This window comes from Elephas maximus, chromosome 17 (genome assembly GCF_024166365.1).
Source record: "Elephas maximus indicus isolate mEleMax1 chromosome 17, mEleMax1 primary haplotype, whole genome shotgun sequence".
NCBI classification, from domain to species: Eukaryota; Metazoa; Chordata; class Mammalia; order Proboscidea; family Elephantidae; genus Elephas; species Elephas maximus.
Genome location: NC_064835.1, coordinates 56255396 through 56268019, shown reverse-complemented (window position 1 = coordinate 56268019; position 12624 = coordinate 56255396). Strand labels below are relative to the sequence as shown.

The 12624-nt window shown below is 41.2% G+C and overlaps 1 pseudogene; it reads right to left on the bottom strand.

The window, feature by feature from the left end:
• Window positions 1-5336: 5336 nt before the first annotated feature.
• LOC126060274 (lithostathine-1-alpha-like) lies at window positions 5337-7723 on the bottom strand (annotated as a pseudogene).
• Between the last annotated feature and the right edge of the window lie 4901 nt (window positions 7724-12624).

The following is a 12624-nucleotide window of genomic DNA, read 5'->3' as shown; positions in this document are numbered from 1 at the left end:
AAAGAACTTTGCCTCATAGAGGAATATGCACAAAGTCTCTCCTGTACATGATTTGGATCACTCAGATGATGCGATTTTGGATTTGAGTTGATTTAAGACTTTAGGAATGATGTGATAGGCTGCATGTGTTTTGCACGTAGGAAGGACAAGAATTGTGGTGAAAAGCTTGGCTGCTAAACAAAAGGTCAGCAGTTCAAATCCACCAGCGGTTCCTTAGAAACCATATGGGGCAGTTCTACACTGCCCTATAGAGTCACTATGAGTCTGAATCAACTCGATGGCAATAGCTTTTTTTCTTACAGGTTTTAAAGGCTGTAATGTTACAGACTGAATTGTTTTCCTCAAGATATGTGTTGCAAATCCTAACTCCTGTGGTCATAATACCATCTGGGAGTGAATTTTCTTTGTTATATAAATGAGACAGATCATTGTAGGATTTGTTTTAACTCAATCTCTTTAGAGATTAAAAACAGCAGATTAAGCAAGCAAGCACAAATGGTGAGAAAGAAACAGGCCACACAAGTAGCAAGGAACCTCAGAATAGAAGAAGAAAAGAGTCAAGGACTTTCCTCAGAGTGGGTACAGAGAGAACCTTACCCTAGTCCTGATTTCAGACTTTTAGCCTCCTAACCTGTGAGGAAATGAACTTCTGTCCATTAAAGCCTCTTGAGGTATATCATCGCAAGATAACTAAGACAGTTATTAAAAAGAAGCAAACCTAACTCATTATCATATAGAAAGGGAACAGATAGAAAAATCTACAAAGCACGTATAATAAAGAAAAACACTGATGCAACTATATTAATGTGAGACACTTGTCCTATTATGTAGTTGTTGTTACTACTTACGGTCAAGTCTTTTCTGATACATAGCGACCCTATGTGCAACAGAAGAAAACACCACCTGGTACTGTGCAACGTTCGTGATCGTTGTTACGTTTGAGCCCATCGGTGCAGCCACTGTGTGCATGCATCTCATTGAGGGTCTTCCTCTTTTTCGCTGACCTTCCACTTTACCAAGCATGGTGTCCTTCTCCAGGGACTGGTCTCTTCTGATAACATGTCCAAGATATCTGAGATGAAGTCTTGCCAGCCTTGCCTGTAAGGAGCATTCTGGCTGTACTCCTTCCAAGACAAATTTGTTCATTCTTTTGGCAGTCCGTGGATTATTCAATATTCTTTGCCAGCACCACAACTCAAAGGTGTCAATTCTTCTTTGGTCTTCCTTATTCATTGTCAAGCTTTCCCATGCATATGAAGCAATTGAAAACACCATGGCTTGGTTCAGGTGCACCTTAGTCCTCAAAGTGACATTTTTGCTTTTTAACACTTTAAAGGGGTCTTTTGAAGCAGATTTGCCCAATGCGATACATCCTTTGATTTCTTGACTGCTGCTTCCATGGGTATTGATTGTGGAGCCAAGTAAAATGAAATCTTTGACAACTTCAATCTTTTCTCCATTTATCAAGATGTTCCAGATTTCTTGGCACAGACTACTGAGCAACTCCAGTGCTGCACCCATTTGTTGAAACATCTCAATTGATATTTCATCAATTCCTGGAGCCTTCATTTTCACCAATGTCTTCAGTACTGCTTGGGCTTCTTCCTTCAGTACCATAAGCTCTTGATCATATTTTAGCTCTTGAAATGATTGAATGCTGACCAATTCATTTTAGTTCAGTGCCTCTGTGGATTCCTTTCATCTTCTTTTGATGCTTCTGCATCATTCAGTATGTTGCACATAGAATTCTTCACTATTGCAACTTGAGGCTTAAATTTTTTCTTCAGTTCTCTCAGCTTGAGAAATTCGGAGCGTGTTCTTCCCTTTTGGTTTCCTAACTCCAGGCCTTTGCACATATAATAATTTGGCTTCTGGAGCCACCCTTTGAAATCTTCTGTTCAGTTTTATCATATATTCTGTTTATTCCATATGGTTTCCATGGAGCAGCTGGTGGATTTGAACTGCTGACTTTTTGGTTAGCAGCCATTATAGTTCTTAATCACTGGGACACCAGGCCTCCATTCTTAATATGTGTATCATTAACTTATTTTCTATCTACAGTTAACACATCTTATGAGTTCTGCATGTGTTTCACAGCTGCTTACTTCTTTTTTCTCATTAACATTTTCTGTAAGTTCTATCTGTCTCACAAGCTATTTGTTTACTATCTATGCTTAACACTTCTAAGAGTTTCATCAGTTTCACTTATTTTTCTTATGTCTTATAGCAGAACTGATTGTTCTCAAATAATACAGCAACAATATACTGCAAGCCCATGAGAATAACTGAATCAAAGTTACTGACATTAAAAAGGAAAAATCTAAAGACAAAATGTTAAATGCAAAACGGAAGCTGAAAGTAAAACTTGCAGTATGGTTCCATTTACATAAAGTTCAAAAACAGGAAACACTAATTGATATTTTGTTTAACAAACATTTCTGTAACACTTAGTAGGTGCCACAAAGTGAAATATATGCTTTATTGGCCTTACTTCGTTTTATCTTCATAATACCCTGAGACACTTATCAATATTATCCACATTTTATAGATAAGAAAACTAATAACAGAAGTGCTATATAATTATTTCCAAAATCCTACAAATTTAGAAGGGACGGGGCCATAAGTAAAAAGTAAAATTGGCAAAAGTTGTGTGATAGATATATTTACAACAACTACAGCTACAAAAATGAATAGCTGCTGAGACCGCTTAGGTACAGGCAAAAATCTCATTGGATTTGGGTCCTTCATTTGGAAGTTTAAGATCATGGTTTCATGGGAAAACTCAGTTAACTGATCTAATAAGGTGTTTAGTGCTTTTGTTCTACCTCCTAGTTCATTATGCAGTTCCTGGGGTCTTACAAGCTTGCAAGCTACCATTCAAGGCATGACAATTGGCCTCTACTTGCCTGGAGCAACAACGGAAGAAGAAGAGTCAGTAACAGTAGGAGGATATGGAATGCGAGGCTAAGCGCCTCCGTGAACAGCTACCTCCTTTGCTATGAGACCAGAAGTACTCGATGGTGCCCCGCTACTACTACTGAATATTTTGATCAAACATTATAGAAAAATCCTGATCAAAAGAGGAAAATGCAGAACAGAGTTTCAAATTCTTATGGACTCCAGACTTTCCGGAGCATGGAAGCTGGATGAACCCCTGAAAATATTGCCCTGAGAGAATCTTTAAAATTTAAACCAAATTATCCCCCTAATTCTTCTTAAGTCCAAAGTATAGTTTAGGTTAACTAGTAAAAAAAATATGTGCATTCAGCATTATACACTTTTAAGAACTATTTATAGGGGATCAAAGCAACAACAGCAATGAAAAAGATTAGATGGAAATTTTGGGGGCAGCAAGTTTATGTTATTGGAGGAGGAACAACACAGAAAAGGAACATGAAAATGGATGCACAACTAGAAGAATGTGATCAATGGCATGAATTGTAGATGTAGAAACAGTTGGATTGGTGTATGTTTTGCTGTGTATATTCTATACACCAAAAAGAAAATTTTTTAAAAAATGGAAAAAAAAACTCCCCCCCCCCCAAAAATGACCAAGCCAGATTTTGAAAGCAGGTACACTGGCTTTAGATTCTCTGTTCTTAGACACTATAACATGTTGCCTCTTTTTTTTTTTTTTTTAATAGGAAACACAGACCTATTAGAAGGAAATAAAATAAAAGTGAGAGGATTGTGAAATGATGTTCAGAGTATAGTAATTACATTGTAGGGAAGGAGACTGAGATACTTTGGGGAGACACAGTCTTCAGAGACCCTGATCATGCCCCTATCAACTCCAGATCAGATTATGAATCATATCCAATCCTTGGGAATTACAGAAGTCCTTTCTTTAAATACTACATGAGAAAATGTTCCAAAATAGGATGCGTTGAACTACATTGATTTCTTCTAATATTGTTCCGGCTTTTGATTCAGAACTAGCAGTTTCCCTTTTCAGAATGACTATTGTACTGGCTTCCACTAGTACCACCTGTGTCATCATTCTAAATCCTGAATGAGACTACAGAGATGACCAAAGGATTCATCTTGATGTGCACAGGAAAATATGGGGAGAGAAAAATATGCAGAAACATTTCATGGGTGAGGGTTGATATGACTTAGATAAATAAATTTCTATAATAGTTGCAGTTTATACCTGTATAATTATTGTTGTTGTTAGGTGCCGTTGAGTCAGTTCCAACTCATAGTGACCCTATGCACAACAGAATGAAACACTGCCCGGTCCTGAGCCATCCTTACAATCTTTGTAATATTTGAGTTCATTGTTTCAGTCACTGTGTCAATCCACCTCGCTGAGGGTCTTCCTCTTTTCCCCTGACCTTGTACTCTGCCAAGTACGATGCCCTTTTCCAGAGACTGATCCCTCCTGACAACATATCCAAAGTATGTAAGACGCAGTCTAGCCATCCTTGCCTCTAAGGAGCATTCCGGTCGTACTTCTAAGACAGATTTGTTCGTTCTTTTGGCAGTCCATGGTATATTCAATATTCTTTGCCAACACCACAATTCAAAGGCATCAACTCTTCTTCGGTCTTCCTTATTCATTGTGCAGCTTTCACGTGCATATGAGGTGATCGAAAATACCATGGCTTGGGTCAGGCCCACCTTAGTCTTCGGGGTGACGTCTTTGCTCTTCCACACTTCATCTTCAACAAAGAAGTCACTGGTATAATTAGTTAATTCTAATTTACTTTTTATTTATTCATTCAAAGAATACCACATAATGAAATTTGGTGGCCTCTAAGCCTCTAATCACTCCACCATTCATCCACTCAGTACTCTAGACAGGACGAAGCACCCTTAAATTAACACTTCAGTCTTGGTTTCAACTTGCATGACTGAACTGAGGACAGATGTCGTTTTCAGATCCCAGATATGTGAAACCCTCCAGAATTTCAAACACCCCACCCATCTCAACACCAATAATCTAGTAATTTCTATAACTCACACTGGGTCTATGTGAATATTTGGGTTGGAAGTGAAGTCTTTATCTTCTTAATTTTGTCAATAGTAAGGCCCCCTAATGACCATAAATCCTAGAGTCCAACATGCATGATATGTAGATGGAGTCTTAAAAAACGGCAGGGTCAAAACAGACTCTGGAGTGGCCCAGTCACTCTCACCCCAACCACTCAGGTAAATAATGGATGCAGGAGACAGCACTATAGGGGAAAATGTCTTTATTCTCATAGTTCAGGACTCCAGAAGCTGGGGTGAGTACGGTGACTTGAGGGTAGAGATGGAAACTCAGCAGAGAGGAGAGTATTCAGAACAGAGATGGAAAGGTGGTCCAGTTCATTTTTTGACTATAGTAATTACTAGGAGAGTTCTAGACATCCACTTTCCAGCTGTCTCTTGTTTTTGAACTTGCAGACAAAGGAGAGCTTTGCCTCACAACGCTTATCCTTCCACTTCTGAAATCCTGTAAGCCAATAAGATAAATAAGACTAAGAAGAACCAGAAAAAGGTTGTGACCCCTCTTGGCTGTAGACGTCAGAACAAGGCATATATGAAATGACCCTTCGATTTCCTGAACATGGAGCTCACCTTTCCCTGCCTCCAATACCTAGAACTAGAGCAGGAGAGGGTGACAGCAGCTGGGTGGGATGGTTTCTCTGCCTCTCACCTGAGTTTGAAGTCAGGCTCACACAATAGCCAGGGCTGACACTGCTTGGGGATCCACTTTTCCAGGCTTTGTACGAGACCAGGGAGCCACTGCTCCAGCACCAGCGATGGTTCTGGACGGGGTAGGGCCAGAAGAGGGGTGGAGGTCACCCAGAGAGACAGAAACACTTGGCCCATGTGCACTTTGAGGAACAGGTAAAGATGTACAGAAGGAATGAACTAAGCTAGCCTGTGCACACCATACCCTTTCCTGGCCCTACTTCTGCTCTTAGTTTTCCCATTAAAGTAATGCTCAGAACCTTCCCCCTGTTTCACCAAATATTGAGGGTGCTGAATTTGTTGCAGAGCCCCAGAAGAGCATATTGTACAAAGAAATTCCTGGTTTTTCTTTCCTAAGTCTCCATAACCCTCACAATGGAGCACAACATTGGCTGTTCATTAGTTGTTAATATGCTATTTAGCGTGTATAGCCAGGGTCACAAATGCCCACAGTAGACTCTCCTCCTCTAGCCTCCTCTACTTTATAGTTGGCAAAAGACTGTCTTGTAACACATAGTATAACAAGATTCAATAACAGTGGGTGCATAAACGTGCTTTGCTAGAAGTAGGTAGAATGACATTATCATGAATGCCAAGAACACCGAGGAAATTTAGCTTTCAGCTGATTTCTCTAACATCTGAAGTGAATATCAAGACCCTTTGCATTTAGAGACCCATGGAGTAGTTTCTTTTACCAGCAGTAGTAATAAAAACTGGGTCATGGGGTGCATGGTCTTATACTTCCCTCTTCACCCACAAACCTGTGCATTAAGGAAGAGGTAGAAGACTCACCTTTTTGGGATCATGGAGGCCAACCCAGACATTGAGGTTACCAGTCCTGCTCTCCTTGATTAGGGAGGCTACGAAGGTGAACCTTCAACCTGGTTGAGCACAGACACCAGGTGGCCCAAGTGCATGTTCTGGCAAAAGAGCTGTCCATGGAACAAAGAGATCAGTACTCAATGGACCGGAGGGCCAGGAAGCTCCTGTGGGACATCCCATGGGGTGGGCCAGGGAAAGGACAGCTCAGGATTGGTTTCTGATGACACAGTCACTGAACATTATAAACACTTCTGGGGCTGTGCAGAATGAAAGAACAAGATGGAGAGGCAAGTGTCTGTACCTGGTGACAGGATAGTTAGGCAATGGATCCTGTCTCATTGAGGGCCTAGGGGACAGTAGAAGTTAACAGCTGCTTTTATACTCATGGGCCACCCAGCAATTGTTCCCATACTGCTCCTCTCACACACATCTGCATCAACCCAGGTCACAAGGTCTTCATTAAAGTAGTAGCAGTAGGAGCCATAGGCATTGGTGCCTTCTGGACAGCTTATCCGGGTAGATGGCAGCTCTTTCTGGGCCTCCCAGCCTGGAAAGGAAAGGCAATAAAGGAGAGGCACAGGACAGGGTAAAGGCTGGAAGTTCAGAGAGTAGCCCGTGAGACTCCATTATAGGGACATACAGATATAGGACGGGTATGGAGTGGTTGCTCACTTCTGCCTTTCAGCCATCTTCCTCTCCTTTCTCAAGCTTTCTTTGCTCCAAACAATCTCACTAAATGAAATAAGTGTGAAATGAGTTCCATATTTCTCTTTCTTTTTCTGGGTACTTCCCATCATTTAAGAGTCAGGCTTCTACCTTTCTCAAGCTTCTTCTGATTCTCCTGCACACAGGCTTTCCTTGGGTCTCCATCCTATTAGTTGTATTCTATGTACTCCCCTTCCCAAACCTACCGCCTGGCCTAATGAGATGAATAAGTCTAATCTTAGTGGTCAAGGGCCAAGGCTAATTTTAAATACCTTCTCAAAGTCCTTAATGGATCCCTAATGATGCATTTTAATCAGATCAGAGCAGCGATTACCCTCAGTAGACAAACATAAAACCCCTCTGTTGAAGCTGCCCATTCCTAGGTGGACCCATGTGCATGTGGAAGGCATGAGGGTTTGAGGGTTGGAAGACATGGTGAGAATAACTCACCTTGGCTCACAGAGAGGAACATCAGGCACAAGCTCAGAATGAATCATGAGTTGGTGTAGGCCATGCTGAGCAGCAGAGAATCTCTTACTGAAGGAGCAATCAGAAATCTCTCTAGGAAAACACAGGGAACAGGGTTCAGAGAAACAGAGAATATAGCTTACTGCCTTCCTTACTGTCCCTTTTCTATGAGTTCCTGAGAGTATGAAAGTCCCTTTTGGCTCCACACCTTCAAAAGATTTTCTTTATAATTTGAGTATTATATGGACTCCTTCCCCCAAACCAGTTTTGGGTCCTGTTGAGGCTTCATGACTGCTAGAATCTCTGGAAAAGAAAATCACCCTGTTTTTCCCTCTAAGATGTAAGGGAAACAGCCCAAGTCAGGGGCACTCTTCCTATATCAGCCACTTACCAGGCTGGCTGGGTCTGAGACGACTGTCAGGTCAGACAGTGACGAGGCCTTTATAACAACATCTGAGTGAGGAGTCCCAACACATAATCAAGGGGAAGGCCAAGTATACAAGTTCAGAGGCCCCAGAGGGAACTGAGTTGAAAGATCCAAGGAAATTCCAGCATCAGAAGAGCCTCTTCCTGGTACATGCTGGGAGCTCTCACAGATAAAGCCTCTTCCCGCAAACAGGTCTGCAACCTGTCCAAGGCAAAGGTAGGCTTTGCCCTTTCCCTAGCTGCACCCACATGCCCATTTCCCATGACCCTGAGTAGGCTCAGAAGGGGCAGAGGCCTTCCAGGAATCTGAGGGCTGGAGAGAAGAGAAGGGGAGAAAGAGAAGAGCAGGGAGTTTTTGAGTGTATAGTAGGGCAATCTGAGTGACAGAGGGCAAGCATGCAGAGGGCCAAGATGTAGGGCATGTCTGCTGGGGACAGAGGAAAAAGTAGCTTGAAATTCAGAAAATTTAAATGTCTGTTCCAACATCACATTGTGGAAGAAAAAAAGGACAAAATCTCAACTATTGTTTCAGCCTGTGTTTCTACCTCTTATTTTCTTCTCGTTAACCTCAAGGGTTCTTTCTTTTCCCTTTAAATGCCTCACTATTTTCAGGTTCCTCCTCTGTTCTTTTGTCTCCCTGACCTTGCCATCAATTTCCTGACCTGTCCTCCTCCGTAACACCCTGTTATGAACTCACTATACATCCGAAACACTCATGCATTTGAACCTTGTCCATCTTACAAGTTTCCTGAAAGCTATGCTGCTCTTTCTGCTCTGGGAACACTTTATGGTCCATCAAGATAACATTCCATCTTGTGCAAAAGGCCTCAAGGAACCATCTAAGCATATCCATGGTCAGACTTTCCTTGCCCTCAGGGCCTGCCATATGCTAGAATTTTCTATTGGTTCCTTTCTATGTTGGTGTTTTCTCTACAAGGTCAGACCTGAGAATCCTCCTTTTCATTGTTTTTCTTAAGCATGGCCTAAAATAGGTTATTTTAGATAGACTAAGAAAAAAAAAAAAAAGACTAAGAGCTATGTCTTAATTGCCTAGTACTGCTGTAACAAAATGGCAAAGGTAGGCAGTTTTGAGGAGTAGAAATATACTGTCACAGTTTTGGAGGCTAGAAGTCCAAATCAGTGTGTTGGCTGGGCGACACTACCTTTTAAGTCTCTAGAGGAAGATCCTTTCTTGCATCTCGTAATTCTGGTAGCTCCAGGTTTTTCTTGGTTTACAGATTCATCTTCAAATTACCATCCTTCCTCTTTCTGTGTCTCTTCTCCTCTTTTACGAGAACACCAAAAGGATTGAATTATGGTCCGCCCTATTCCAGTATAAATTCATGTTAACTTAATGAATAACATCATTAAAGATTCTATTTCCAAACGAGTTCTCATTCACAGGTATCAGGGGTTAGAGCTTCAGCATATCTTTTGGGGGGACGTAACTTAACCTTTACTAGCTATGAAACCTGAATCTTTTTTTTTTTAATAACAGGCACTAAGCAAATCTGTCCTTTGCTCCAGAGGGAGACATTGTCTTTATTATATGGGATAGTAAGCATGCTTGTTTCACAGTGGAAGGAAATTTCATTCCTATCGTCCAAGACTGTAAGAAAACCTGACCGTTACTTTAGAGGAAGATGCTATGTCTATTTTCAAAGGTTCTTCACTGCATACACATCCTTAAAAATATAGTCCAGAGCAAAGAGCCCTTCTGTTTGCAAGATGTGCAGAAATGTGAGAGACACTCCCAGCTCTTCATTGTACATTCTTTCCTTCCTCAATAAAGATAAAGGGATTTTTCCACTTGGAATAGTGTGTGACTTTCAGAAATGATGATTCGTATGGATTGAAGTGTCTGCAGGAAGGTTTGGGGGAAGCTTAGAGATGCTGAGCACTTGAAAGTCTTTAAAATGATGGAATTGAAGAATGGCAGCAAGTAAAGCATTATGCAATGAGAAAACTTTGGTCATCCCCATGATGAATTCTGAGTGGTACCTAAGATATCAGAGGCATATCCTGGAGACATCATCTTCAGTTAACAGAACTACCCAACCTCCACAAATTATATCCTTTCATGCAACATTTATTTTTCAGCTAATGTTTATATAGGAAAGTTTCAAATATGTGGGCTCAAATCTCAATATAAATGCTGTAATAAAATTATGAGTAGGCTAAGTCTCAAGGTCCACTTCAAATACATTGATAAAACAGCAGAATCATGAAAGGTCAACAAAGGAGACATAGGTCTCTGGAGTTGCAGGTGCGAGACGAGGCAAAGAACTGGTAATGAACTACATGGGTAGTTAAGTAATCATTAAGCAGCCATTTGATTTCTAGACCCAACACTGGGTCATGCCACCTCATAGAAAAACAAAAACAAATTAAAAAATAGTTTTTAACAAGCCATCAATTGTCTCACAATCAAGAAGCCAAGTTTTCATGAATAGTCCATCCTAACATGAGAATTTGCTACTTATATATAGGTGTATTTTAGAGAATTCTTTGGAGGTTTGGCGTTGATACTTACTGTATTGTATTTTTTTTTATTGGAAATAATGACACATAAGCTCACAGGAAGAGCTTTTACAAGGAAGTCAGATTTTCAAAGAACATGTTTAGTTGGATTCAATTGGAAGAATTATCATCATCTCATTTTTCATTTTCCTGGTGGTGCAGTGGTTGTGCATTCAGCTGCTAACCAAAAGGTCAGCAGTTTGAATCAACCAGCTGCTCCTTGGAAACCCTAGGGGGCACTTCTAAGCTGTCCTACAGGGTCACTTATGAGTCAGAATCAGGTCGATGGCAATGGGATTTCATCTGCCACTTTCAGATGCTGTGCAGGCAAAAGCCAAAAACCAAACCAGATGCCTTTGAATCAATTCCAACTCATGGCAGCCCCAAGTGTTGCGCAGCTGAATTGAGCTCCATAAGGTTTCATGGCTGTGACCTTTCAGAAGTAGATTGCCAGGGCTTTCTTCGAAGGCACTTCTGAGTATGTTTGAAGTCCCAACCTTTTGTTAGTAGCCTAGTGCTTAAAACTTTGTGCCACCCAGGGGCTTATGCTAGTAATTTTCATGAGTTTGGAAGAAAGGGTACAATCAGGAAAGACTGTCAATGGAAAGAATGCTCTGATCACGCTTCTCTGTTGCTTCTCTCATCCCTGAATTTCTCTCCAAAGGTCCTCATTATCCCCAGACCTGATCCCCTTCATCCTCTTCTGTGCCACTTAATTGCTGTTCCAGTCTCTCCTTGGAAAATCTCATCTCACTTTTTCTGCTTCTCAGGGACATGGGAACTGGGCACCTGAGAGCACCCAGGGAATGGGAAAACTCTAGGGAAGACTTCCCTTCTTGCCTGAAGGAAAGTCTGTATCGATTATGGGAGGATTCTTACCTTGGGCAGTCCTAGCCTCTGCCTGGAAGTGCCCCTCCCCATGCTGGAAATCCTTATGACCTCAAGTCTTGTCCCTTCTGGTGTCCTGGGCTTCCTCTGCTCACTTGCTAGGCATGATTTCTGCTCTGCCCCTCTCTCAGGCCCTGATATGAAAAATTTCCCCCATATATCCCGAGAATGCAACTAGTTAGCCAGTTAGTGGACAGTGGTGGAAGCAGACCCTTCATTGTCTCTCCTTCCTCTCCCACATTTACCTTTTATAATTTAAAAATATAAAAACTTTCAGCAGTGTCATTTATGACAGTAAAATCATATTCAATTGAATGGATGTACCACAATATATTAAACTAATATGGTTTCTTGAATGTCTATGTTATTTTTTAATGTTCATTTCAGAAAAGGTAGCAATAAATACTCTTTTAAATAAATTTCAAATGCCCATGACATTTTGCCCCCATGTGTCTGTTGGTTTGTCATACTGTGGGGGCTTGCATGTTGCTATGATGCTGGAAGCTATGCCACCAGTATTCAGATACCAGCAGGGTCACCCATGGAAGACAGGTTTCAGATGAGCTTCCAGGCTAAGACACACTAGGAAGAAAGACCCGGCAGTCTACTTCTGAAAAGTATTAGCCAGTGAAAACCTTATGAATAGCAGCAGAACAGTGTCTGATATAGTGCTGGAAGATGAGCCCCCCAGGTTGGAAGGCACTCAAAAGATGACTGGGGAAGACCTGCCTCCTCAAAGTAGAGTCGACCTTAATGACATGGATGGAGTAAAGCTTTCGGGACCTTCATTTGCTGATGTGACATGACTCAAAATGAGAAGAAACAGCTGCAAACATCCATTAATAATCAGAACCTGGAATGTATGAAGTATGTATCTAGGAAAATTAGAAATCATCAAAACTGAAATGGAATGCATAAACATTGATATCCTAGACATTAGTGAACTGAAATGGACTGGTATTGGCCATTTTGAATCAGACAATCGTATAGTCTACTATGCTGGGAATGACAACTGGAAGAGGAAAGGCGTTCCATTCATTGTCAAAAAGAACATTTCAAGATCTATCCTGAAGTACAATGTTGTCAGTGATAGGGTAATAGCCATATGCTTAC